The sequence below is a fragment of the Staurois parvus genome, unplaced genomic scaffold (assembly GCF_062004578.1).
Source record: "Staurois parvus isolate SC_StPar_1 unplaced genomic scaffold, SC_StPar_1.0 ptg000879l, whole genome shotgun sequence".
Lineage (NCBI taxonomy): Eukaryota > Metazoa > Chordata > Amphibia > Anura > Ranidae > Staurois > Staurois parvus.
Genome location: NW_028318675.1, coordinates 237,220 through 250,212, shown reverse-complemented (window position 1 = coordinate 250,212; position 12,993 = coordinate 237,220).

The following is a 12,993-nucleotide window of genomic DNA, read 5'->3' as shown; positions in this document are numbered from 1 at the left end:
AGAAGATGGCAATGAGTGATAGAGGGGGTGGGGACCCTCGTCCTATAATCCCCTCATCACTGTCCCTGCTATAAAAGACAGTTCTGGTTGTTTCCTCACTCTCTGATTAAGGTCCATGAATAAAGAAATGACCTGGTAGGAGATCAGAGGAGCCATTTCCTAGTTCCCTTGAGGGTGGAATTGTAAGCTCCTCAGAGCCCAAGCTGCCTGATGTGGGCGGAGTCCTGGTTTGGGGGAACCAATCAGCTCCTGTCTAGTAATCCTCTTTGTCTTTGTATTTTAGTCCATGGTCGGGAGATGAGGAAAACCTCCGAGGATTGTCTCACTTTGTCTCCAGACTGGAAAGTAGAAGATGAGGACATCACACAGTATAGTCCAGGAGAAAACCCGGCTCCCTCCAATGTCCATCCGACACCACCCAGTGTAGATGGACCATCGGATTCCTCGTATCCTGAGGAACCTCAGACTGTGCGGGACCGGGCCGGCCTTCCAACAGGGAAGAACTTATCCTGTACTGAGTGCGGGAAGGGTTTCCGTTCTAAACATGGTCTTAATGTGCATAAAAGATCTCACATGGGGCAGAAGCCGTATTCCTGTCCTGAATGTGCAAAATGTTTTTCAGAAAAGTCCAATCTTCACATACATCAGAGATCTCACACAGGGGAAAAGCAATATTCCTGTCCTGAGTGTGGAAAATGTTTTTCAGTGAAGTCCCAGCTTTACAGACATCAGAGATCTCACACGGGGGAGAAGCCATATTCCTGTCCTGAGTGTGGGAAGTGTTTTTCAAGGAAGTACAATCTTTACACACACCAGAGATCTCACACAGGGGAGAAGCCATATTCCTGTCCTGAGTGTGGGAAATGTTTTTCAGACAAGTCCCATCTATACAAACATCAGAGATCTCACATGGGGGAAAAGCTGTATACCTGTTCTGAGTGCAGAAAATGTTTTTCAGACAAGTCCTATCTTCAGACACATCAGAGATCTCACACGGGGGAGAAGCCATATTCCTGTTCTGAATGTGGGAAATGTTTTTCAGACAAGTCCTATCTTCAGACACATCAGAGATCTCACACGGGGGAGAAGCCATATTCCTGTTCTGAGTGTGGGAAATGTTTTTCACAGAAGTCCAGTCTTTCCAAGCATCAGAGATCTCACACAGGGGAGAAGCCGTATTCCTGTCCTGAGTGCGGGAAATGTTTTTCATTTAAGACCAGTCTTAACGCACATCAGAGATCTCATACGGGGGAGAAGTCGTATTCCTGTCCTGAGTGTGGGAAATGTTTTTTAGTGAAGTCCCATCTGAACACACATCAGAGATCTCATACGGGGGAAAAGCCATATTCCTGTCCTGAGTGTGGGAAATGTTTTTCAGCTAAGTCCCATCTTTACACACATCAGAGATCTCATACGGGGGAGAAGCTGTATTCCTGTCCTGAGTGTGGGAAATGTTTTTCATTGAAGTCCCATCTTCACACACATCAGAGATATCATACGGGGGAGAAGCCGTATTCCTGTCCTGAGTGTGAGAAATGTTTTTCAGCAAAGTCCCATCTTCACACACATCAGAGATCTCATACGGGAGAGAAGCCATATTCCTGTCCTGAGTGCAGGAAATGTTTTTCACGGAAGTCCCATCTTTCCAGACATCAGAGATGTCACACAGGTGAGAAGCCGTATTCCTGTCCTGAGTGTGGGAAATGTTTTTCACGGAAGTCCCATCTTTCCAGACATCAGAGATGTCACACGGGGGAGAAGCCACTTTCCTGTCCTGAGTGAGGGAAATGTTCCTCACTGAAGTCTTGTCTTCCTGTACATCAGGGGTCCCACACAACCCTGGAGGTGTATTAGTGCCTTGAGTGCGGGAAATGTCTTCTAGATGAATGTTGCTGGACATCCCAGCTCTCATGTGGGGAAAAAGCACACCCTGATATACACCTCAGATATACTCCATGGCTGATCTTCATCATGGAAGAAACAGTTGATAAGGAGATGAGAGGCCCCCAAAGACATGGATGAAGTGCAGTAAATGTCGGGGTGCAGAGTGGTCAGTAGATCCTGGAAATGAAGGACACAACTTCAGCCCTTCTTGGGTGTCGGAGTTGCGTTTCCTGATAATGATATAGCGGGTTACAGAGCTAGAAGCCGGGAGAGCCCAGATCTGGTTATCGGGGAACTTTACACAGACAACAAGAACTTCTGAAGTTGATGTCCTTCATTTCAAGGCTCTACAGAACAGTGGTGACCCCGAAGCGTCTCTCTTTCTTCAGTCAATCCTTCTCCCATCCCCCAACAGGAGGGAAGGAGAACTCCGCCCCAAACTAGGGGGGAACTTTCCTCTCATTATTTCCCTTGGCTTCTGTGTGGGTTTGGGTGGTTGGAGGAGTGCGGCACGAGAGGGAACACAGCTTGTTGTTCTATGTCTACATATGGGGTCTGGGTAGAGGGGATCCACCGGAAAATATTTCTACTCTTTGATTTTGTGGAAACTGTTTTTGTTCTCACTTTGAAGGGCGATATTATGTGTGGTTTGTAAAAGGGATTGGCCCAATAGATACCGCCCCACTTAGAGAATAGATGAACTAATATGACCAGCATTCATTCAGCCATGTCACATGTTGGTCTTTTCATACAGTGTTTTCCTATGATCATTGGCTCCATCTAGTGGCCATAATGTGGTATGGAACTGTTTTTCCTAATTGAGGCATTTTGGTGTCACGGCTGGACACATGCTTGTCTCTCCACCCAACATATTATTAGTGTACTATGTCAGGGATGGTGTCATACAAATAACGGAGATCACACTCCTACATTTATGAGTACAGTAGACATTGAAGGACATAAATTAAAAAAAACCTCAGGATTAAACCAACCATTGATTTAAAGCAAAAAAAACCTATCTGGCCTTTAGATGGCGCTAAGTATCATAGTAATTCGCTCCACCTACTATATGAAAGGGTTAATAGTTCACTCACTTTTGCTTTGTGCCTACTAACTGGTTTGTTGTACATACAAGATGTTCCCGTGGGATGTGAATGCTGGTATCTATGCACACATTTCTTGTTTATAGAAATCAGAAGTCACTATCCTGTTGTATTTTTGTTATGACGCAACATGGAGTAGTTTACTGAAAATTCTGTATTCTGATTGGTGATTTATGGAAAACGCCTGATATATGCCGGGTTATCATTTATTACTTAAAGCTTGATGAATAATAAAGAAGTCACATTTTGCATCACACATCCAGATGTCTGACTTTATTATTCCCAAAGTACTTTGAACTGGATGTTTGTATGGAGGAGGAGGTCGGCATAAATTGATGTTCCTGACAGAAGTGGTGTCAGAAGTGGGATAGGATCGGCCATCGCAGGTAAGTGAGCATTTTTTGTCTTCCTTTGCCCTGATCGCCCCCTATCTCCACCAAGCCTCTGTGCTGCGGTAGTATGAGCAATTGTCCATTGGAGCTCTGGGAGCTCGCGGGGTTAAACAGAACCTAGGTTGATGTATAAGAAATGTGTGTATGTCCTCCATACAATCATACAGGCTAGTGTGTTCAGTGATTATGTACGCTTGTAACTAGAGAAACTGTTCAGTAGATGTATTCTAAGTCTCTGTAGGACTGTGAGACGCCCCATCTACTCAGCGAGGAGATTTCTCCATTGGCCTGGGATAGGTGAAAGCATGGTGACAGTCTGAAGGAGTCACAATAGGGGTGTACCTGTCCAGGTGATTTTCAGCTTTGAAGCACTTGTGCAGTTGAGAACAATTTTGTTGGAGCTCTACGTGAGTTCAGTCCAGCTTCACCCGGCACAAAGAGTCATCACCGGGACAGAAACACATAGGCCAGCTCACATAATATTGCTTCTTTGCTTTGCAGTGATGATGGGAAACTCCCAAGGTAAGGGGAAGTACCCAGACCCTCCGGAGCCACCGTGTAAAGTATTCAGAGGAAGAAAACCTGTTAAAGAAATTTACTAAGGAAGACGGATCAGCTCTAGAAAAATCCCAACTACCAGCTAATGAGACATGTAAAGAGTATTTGTCACCTTGGGATTGTTGTCTTGTCCCGTGAGTGGACAGCTTGGTGGGGTGGAGTTCAACCATGGGGAGTGCCAGTCCTTTTCCCAGAGATGGGGACAATGATGATTTTCACATGGATATGATAAAGGGGATATGTTTAGGGGATGAAACTGCCTTTCCCTATTTTGGTCCAGATCCTGAGTGGGATATGAAAGGGGGAGCATTGAATTGGTTGAAGTATGCCCAGGATATAAGTACCCGACACCAATCCCTTCTGCCCCAGTAGCTAAACACAGTAATAATCCTTTTTTTGCCACTTCTTTGACGCCTGCCACTGCACTTCCTGATTATATTCAGCTGTATCCTCAGCTCACTAAGGATGAGGATTATTTGTTGTCTTGGAGGAGAAATGCATTACACTCTGTCCCAGCCCAAGAGCCCCCACCGTCTCACACTGATGAAAGAGGCCATTTGGCAGTGATCTGTGGTGATGTGGAAGATTCTTCAGGTCAGGTTGAAGTTTATCAATGTGTGAAATGAATAAAGAGTGGAAAGAAAAAAAAATTACATTGGGAAGGACATTAGACCAGATGCAGCAAACTGGCTGCTCTGCTGCCCAGGACCAAGAAAAAAAATGAAAGGTAGTAAGAAATCCATTCAAATGAGGCGGACAGACATCCATGGTAAAAGAGCAGACAGTACAGGAGAGGGACGTATCAAGATTCAAAAGGAGATGTAGAGGTGAGTCAGCAGGAGCAAAATAATTCAGAAGAATTTGGTAAGTATTATTTGAGGTCCAGAAAAGAAGCAGAAGACGATGGAGCCACCCAAGCTTACCCTTACATCATTGTGGGAAATGATGTGGTGATCAAATGGAAATGAATGATGTTAACGACATTATAAAGGGTTGTCCTGATCCTCGGAAAAACCCCACTGCTGCCATAAACTACTTGAAAAGAGCAACGCAGAGACAACAATGTTCACAACAGGACATGAAGATAATCATCGATGGAATTTTGGGATATAATATGGAATCAGGTTGAGATTGGACCAACGTGCTGCTATTTATGAGCTTCATGAGCCGTTTGGACTGACTGTGGAATATGAGTGAGAACGTTCGTAGGACAGAAACAGATGTGGAAGGAGTTGGCTGCAGAAATGCAGAAGTTGTGGAAAGATAAACAGTCACTAGCTACAGCAGTTGCTTGTAAGCAGAGCAGTATGGAATCAACTACGGAGTTCCTAAAAAGATTTAAGAAGGTCTGGAAAGAAGAGGCAGGATGAAATCTGACATCAGAGTTAGGAATTATATATATACAGGCAGTTATGCAGGGATAGAAAATGGGAGTGGAGGCATCTATGGCTATGACATTGGGACATAACACCGTGTTACATACTACACATCACGTGTAGTGATGTGATAATTTCTTTGCCCATTTTCCAGTGTATACTTCTATTATGCAGTGTTTGTTTTGCCCTTTTCCAATATGGCTGCTATGCTCTCTGGGCATTGAGGATGAGGTCATCAGAGAGAGACTTGTGAAAAAGAGGGAAGTGTGGATTTCCTGGGGGAGAGATAACTCAGACTGTAAGTGTTGCAGCCTCCCCTCACTGAGACATGCAGAAAAGACTGTTAATGCTTTAATGTTCCTGTGTGGAAGATACTTTATGTTGGATGGTCACTGAATGTGATTTCTCCAATACATGGACTTTCATATACAATGCTGTGTGGATTACTGTCTATGTGGATGATACATTTCTCAGTTGGGATATCACTTGTTATCCACAAGCCCCAATTGAGTGGAGGCACTAGTGCTTGTTAGAGATCTTGTCCTGATCACACAGATTATAAGGATTCTGCTCCTGAATACTATACAGGTGACACCATCATACCCCAGTAGCCGCAAAGAGTGTACAAATAGCACTACATTTGGAGGCACTGCTGAGAGCTATCTTGGATCAGGACATTAAGGAACTACCATGTCATTGTTATTAACAGAAGCTGTGAGGCAGTGAGCCCTAGAAGAGGGACTGCCACCTGAAAGGACATTTGCCATTTCATATGTGCCTATCACTGTGAGTTCCCACAGACTGCAGGAGGCACTAAAAGCAAATAAAACCTTGTAGTATGCCACTCTTGTGGATAAAAGAGAAGAGGATGAGAGTTGTGAACTGTATACCCATTATCTTTGTCTCAGTGAGGTGGATATAAATCCAGTTAAAGGGCCCTTTTGCATAAATCCCAAAGGGGCTGAAGCAATTGGTTGTGCTGTAGTATTTCCAGTGATTTCACCTCCAGTAAGGAGAGAGTTACCAGCCCTGCCTGTAAAGTGTGAACCATTGAATACAACGACTTCATCAGGAGAGTCTGAAATGTCGCCTGCTACAGCCACCATGCAGGAAAAAAATATTGAGTCACTGAAGTCATTGCTCACAATTTACATGCTGATTCTTACCGCAAATGAAAGGCTTTTTCCGGAGTGCTACCTGTCCCTGCTAGTGAAGAAAGCTTTGAAGTGTGGAAAGATTTTGCACAAGTGATAGAGGAATGGATATGCTCAGAGGAAAAGAAAAACAGCGCATCATGGAAAGCTTAAGACCACCAGCATCCATTATTGTCAGAGCTTACAAGGACACACATGTGAGTACCAGTGCTCAAGAATATATTGATATTTTGACAGATGCTTATGGACGGCACCGTGACCCGGATCAGATGCAGATTGCTGATTGTAAACAGACAAAGCATAGAGAGGGAGAGGATGTTTCTGTGTTTGTGAGGAGGCTAGAAGTGCTTCTAGGAAGATTGCTCACTGAAAAGGTTATCTCTCCTGCAGATGTTGATAAATTAAGGACTGCTCAAATCATAAAGGGGCTTCTGCCGCATCACCCAATGTCACCGGCCCTAAGAGTTGTTTTGAGAGAGAGAAACTTTACTTTACTGAAACTATGAGTGAAGTAAAGAAACAGGAGGCTGATATCCTTTTTAGTACCCCTTCTAAAAGCAAAGTTCATCAGAGTTCTTGGGGTGAGCACAAAAATGAGACTGTTGCTAAAAACAAAGAAGTTGGTAGACTTCCACAGCCTAGAGCTCTATCTGCTGATAAAACCTCCATTGATAAGCCTCTCTTCCACATTGAATGTTTCCGCTGTGGACAAACAGGCCACACAGTTCATCAGTGTCTACAGATTGCTGATAGTTCTGAAATTCATAGTAAAGCTGGACAAATGTATAAAAGAAAACAGAGAAAATCAAGAAAACAAATGTTCACTAAACTGCCTGGAGTAAGTCGCAGATGTACTTTCAGTTTGTTAATGATATACCCAATACTGCTCTGTTTGACACTGGCTCTCAGGTGACCATTATCTACAGACCCTTCTATCAGGAACACTTAAGCCACCTCCCATTGAAACCTATGGACACTATGCCTGTTTATGGTGTGGGAGAAAATCCTGTTTTTATGGATGGTTGTTTAGAAGTTGAGCTTCGCATTCCTGGTGTGACAGCTGATGAGGATCCCCCACTTAAAGTCATTGCCTATGTGAGCCCTCCACCCGGGGGTAGCGAGTCTGCTCCTATGATTGTGGGTTCCAATGTTGAAGCCTTATGCTTTCATAAGATTTCTTCAGCCACAACAGGATACTCCTCTACCTTCACTGCCTGTTGCTCCAGAACTTCAAAATATCTGCCAAACTTTTGCTCCTGATCTTCCTGGAGGATGTGTGGGGAATCCATGGCATCCCATAGAGCTTCCAGCTGGGGGAGTGAGAGTGTTGCAGGTTTATGTGGAAATTTCACCGGGTGCAAACGGTAGCTTTTTCCTGCTAGAGACTGATCTGAAAGAGGCTGCAAAGAATGGCTGGGAGATAGTCTTTCCTTTCTCGTACTATCATTTAAAATGTCCAAGAGTGGATGCTGTTACTGTTCGGAATGTTATCACATACCCAGTTATAATACCAGCCTGGCAGGAGGTAGCCTATTGTTACCCAGTGGAAACCATTAGCTCTTACCCTGCCAAGGTCGAGGAGAAAGAAACCAAATTAGACTTTCACCTTAATGGTGCTGATAGTCCTGCAGAGCACAAACAAGCACTAGAAGAGCAGCTAATGGAATACAATGACGTTTTCTCTACTGATGACATGGATGTCGGGTGAGCTAAAAGTATTTAACGCAGTATTTGCCTAACAGATAGCACCCCCTTTAGAGAAAGATCCAGGCGCATACCTCCTAAAGATCTGGATGATGTTCAAGAGTGCTTGCACAAAATGAAAGATCAAAACATCATTGTTGAGTCTAAAAGCCCGTATGCATCCCCAATAGTGATGATCAGAAAGAAAAATGATGGAGTGCGAATATGTGTTGATTACAGGACTCTAAATCGGCGAACGGTTCCAGATTAATACACGCTACCTCGCATTGAGGAAGCTCTTGATGCCCTGCAAGGCAACAAATGGTTCACAGTAATGGACTTAAGATCCGGGTATTACCAAGTACCAATGAGTGAGGAAGATCAAGAAAAGACAGCTTTTATTTGCCCCCTGGGGTTTTCCAGTTTGCTAGAATGCCTCAGGGAATTAGTGGTGCACCTGCAACTTTCCAGCGTCTAATGGATCGGACACTGGGAGACCTTTGTCCCACTCAATGTATTGTCTACCTAGATGACATAATTGTTTTTGGCTCTACCCTGGAGGAGCATGATCAGAGACTTTTTAAAGTGCTTGATCGTTTGAGGAGAGAAGGTCTTACAAATGTAAGTTTGCCCATTCTTCAGTAAACTTTGTGGGCCACATCGTATCTGCATAAGGGGTAGCAACTGATCCTGCTAAAGTGGAGGCTGTGGTAACCTGGCTCCATCCCACAAATCTGACAGAACTGAGGTCCTTCTTGGGGTTTTGTGGCTATTATAGCCGCTTCATTAGAGACTATTCCAAGACTGATCGGCCTCTTAATGACTTGCTTAAAGAGACACCTGGTATTGACACAACCAGCAAAACTCCTTTCAGTGAGAGGTGAACTTCTGCTTGTGAGGAAACTTTTCTACAGCTTAAAAAAGCCTTACAGAAGCACCAGTGTTGCTTATGTAGACCCACAAAAGCCATACGTTCTGCATGTAGATGCCAGCTATGATGGGTTAGGTGGAGTCCTCCATCAGGAGTACCCAGGAGGTCTAAGGCCTGTTGCTTATATCAGTCACAGTCTAAGCCCAGCAGAAACTAATTTTCCTGTTCACAAACTGGAATTTCTTGCCCTGAAGTGGGCTATTGTTGAAAAGCTGCATGATTACTTGTATGGGGCTCAGTTTGAGGTGAGAACTAATAATAACCCCCTCACTTATGTTTTGACTACAGCCAAGCTGGATGCCACTGGTCATAGGTGGCTTGCTGCCTTGTCTAATTACCAATTCACTCTCAAGTACAAGCCAGGACCCAAAAATATTGGGGCTGATGCTCTCTCCAGAAATCCTGGATTGCCAATGAACTTAGAAGAAAGTGAATGGGAGGAAGTACCTGGGCCTGCTGTGGCTGCCTACTGTGCTACAGCTGCTGTACAAGGAGACAATATTGTTTTCTCTGACTTACGAGTTGTTGACTCATTGGGAGCTGGTGAAGAGTGTATCCCAGACATGTATTGCTGCCCCACTGCTCTAGGGGTACCAGAAAACATCCAGCTGCAAAAGAAAGATATGATTCTTCTACAAATGAGGGATCCAGTAATCAGACATGTTAGAGAGTCTGTTTTCTGCAAAGATCCTAATTACATGAGAAAAACCTTACCTGAGCAGAGTAGCTACTATCTGAAGGAATGGGATGAACTCAAAATAATCGATGGACTTTTGTATAGGGTACTTTTGTTCCATGATCATCCTGGAAGGAGACAGCTAGTGCTCCCTCAAGTCTACAGAAAATCTGTTTTGAGAAGTTTGCATGACCAACATGGGCATCTAGGAGTTGAAAAAACATATGGATTAATCCGAAACCGTTTCTTTTGGCCACGAATGAGGGAAGCTGTTATGGACTATTGCCGCTGTTGTGTGAGATGTCTGCAATGGAAAACGCTGCCTACTCGAGCTGCTTCTATGGAACACTTGAAAAGTTCTGGTCCAATGGATTTAGTGTGCATGGACTTTTTGTGTATTGATAATGACAGCAGTGGTGTGGGAAATGTTTTGATTGTGACTGATCACTACACTCGATATGCTCAAGCCTATCCCACCAAAGATCAAAAAGCAGTAACTGTGGCCAAAGTGTTGTGGGAGAAGTTTTTTGTTCATTATGGACTGCCAAATCGACTTCACTCTGACCAGGGACGGGACTTTGAAAGTCGCCTAATTAAAGAGCTGTTAACATTGCTTAACATGGACAAGAGCCGAACCACGCCTTATCATCCAGAGGGTGATGCTCTCCCTGAGCGTTTCAATCGTACCTTGTTGAATATGTTGGGTACCCTCCCTAATGGTGCTAAACAAACCTGGAGCCGACATGTTGGAGCTATGGTACATGCCTAGAATTGTACCAGACATGAGTCAACTGGTTTCTCTCCTTATTTTCTCATGTCCTAGATTGTAAGCTCGAAAGAGCAGGGCCCTTGAACCCCTTGTGTATTGTATTGTTACTGTCTTGTCTCATGTTCTGCCCCCCTTGCTACTGTACAGCGCTGAGCATACCCTTTGGCGCTATATAAATACTGTATAATAATAATAATGTTTGGGAGAGAAGCCCGTCTGCCTATTGACATTCAGTTGCATGTGTCTACCGATGGACTGGAACATAGAAATCACTACCAGTATGTGGCACAACTCACACATAGTTTACAAGAGGCCTATCGAATTTCTGAGGAAAATGCTGCAAAAATAAATGCTGCCAATAAAAGACACTTAGATGCCAAAGTTCATTACAAAGACTTACAACCTGGTGATAAAGTGCTTCTACGCAATTTGGGACCCTCAGCCAAACATAAGTTAGTTGATCGCTGGAGAAATGAGTTGTTTGAAGTTATAGAAAAACTGCCTAGAATTCCAGTCTACCTGATTTGAAGACCTGAGGATCAGATCAAAGCCTGGCATAGGAATCACTTGCTTCCTGTACCACAAGTTGCTACTGAGGATGAGGAGCCACAACTTGATATTGCTACAGATTCTAATGATGTGCCTTGTGCAGACAGTGGAGGACAGTGTGATGACAATGACTGGTTTACACCTCCACCAGAGTCTCCTGTACAGGCTCCTTCACCTATTACTAATGGGGGTCTTCCTCAGAGGGGAGGTCTGAACCCAACTACTCCTGCTTTTGAACCAACAGCCCAAACCTTTGTGCCTACAGTTCCAGGCATGATTGGAGCACCAAGTTTTCCCACTAGTGCAGTCCCAGATTTATCTGGACTAATGCCTGAGGGCTTGAGGAGATCCTGTGTGAGGACCTCCACCAATGTTTACTTATGACACCTTGGGAAGACCCTGCTATGCTGTACAGAACTATGCTGTACAACCTCATGTTCTGATGGACATTACAGCCCATTCTAGACTGGGTAGCATGATGCCTATTTGTTACTAACCATGTTTTCTTTGCAGCTAATCTCTGTAATAGATTGCTTCTGGAGAAGTGGTCTGCAGAAGGCGACAACAATGTGAACTTGCTATATTTTGTTGTTTATTTATGTGTACAGTGAGGAACAGAAGTATTTGAACCCCCTGCGATTTTGCAAGTTCTCCCACTTAGAAATCATGGAGGGGTCTGACATTCACATTGTAGGGGCATTCCCACTCTGAGAGACAGAATTAAAAAAAAAATTCAGGAAATCACATTGTAAGATTTGTAAAGAATGTATTTGTCTCGCACGGCTGAACAGAAGTATTTGAACACCTAAGAAACAGCAAGAATTCTGTCTCTCAAAGACCTGTTACTGCGCCTTTAAAAAGTCCACCTCTACTCCACTCATTCATCTAACTTAGTAGCACCTGTCTGAGCTCTTTAAAGACACCTGTCCACCCCACAGTCAGTCAGACGCCAACTACTACCATGGGCAAGACTAAAGAGCTGTCAAAAGACACCAGAGACAAAATTGTGGACCTCCAGAAGGCTGGAAAGGGCTACGGGGCAATTGCCAAGCAGCTTGGTGAAAATAGATCAACCGTTGGAGCAATTGTTAGAAAATGGAAGAGGCTAAAGACGACTATCAGTCTCCCTCGGACTGGGGCTCCATGCAAGATGTCACCTCGTGGGGTATCACTGATGATAAGAAAGGTGAGGAATCAGCCCAGAACTACAAGGGAGGAGCTGGTCAATGACATGAAGAGAGCTGGGACCACAGTTTCAAAGGTCACTGTCGGTAGAACACTACGCCGTCATGGTTTCCAATCATGCATTGCACAGAAGGTTCCCCTGCTCAAGTCATCACATGTCCAGGCCCGTCTGAAGGTTCCCCTGCTCCAGTCATCACATGTCCAGGCCCGTCTGAAGGTTCCCCTGCTCCAGTCATCACATGTCCAGGCCCGTCTGAAGTTTGCCAATGACCATCTGGATGACCCAGAGGAGGCATGGGAGAAAGTCATGTGGTCAGATGAGACCAAAGTAGAACTTTTTGGTCTAAACTTCACTCGTCGTGTTTGGAGGAAAAAGTATGAGTTGCATCCCAAGAACACATCCCTACTGTGAAGCATGGGGGTGGTAACATCATGCTTTGGGGGTGCTTTTCTGCGAAGGGGACAGGATGACTGCACTGTATTAAGGAGAGGATGAATGGGGCCATTTATTGTGAGATTTTCAGCAACAACCTCCTTGCTTCAGTCAGAGCATTGAAGATGGGTTGTGGCTGGGTCTTCCAACATGACAACGACCCGAAGCACACAGCCAGGAGAACCAAGGAGTGGCTCCATAAGAAGCATATCAAGGTTCTGGAGTGGCCTAGTCAGTCTCCACACCTAAATCCAATAGAACATCTTTGGAGGGAGCTGAAACTCCGTGTTGCTCAGCGAC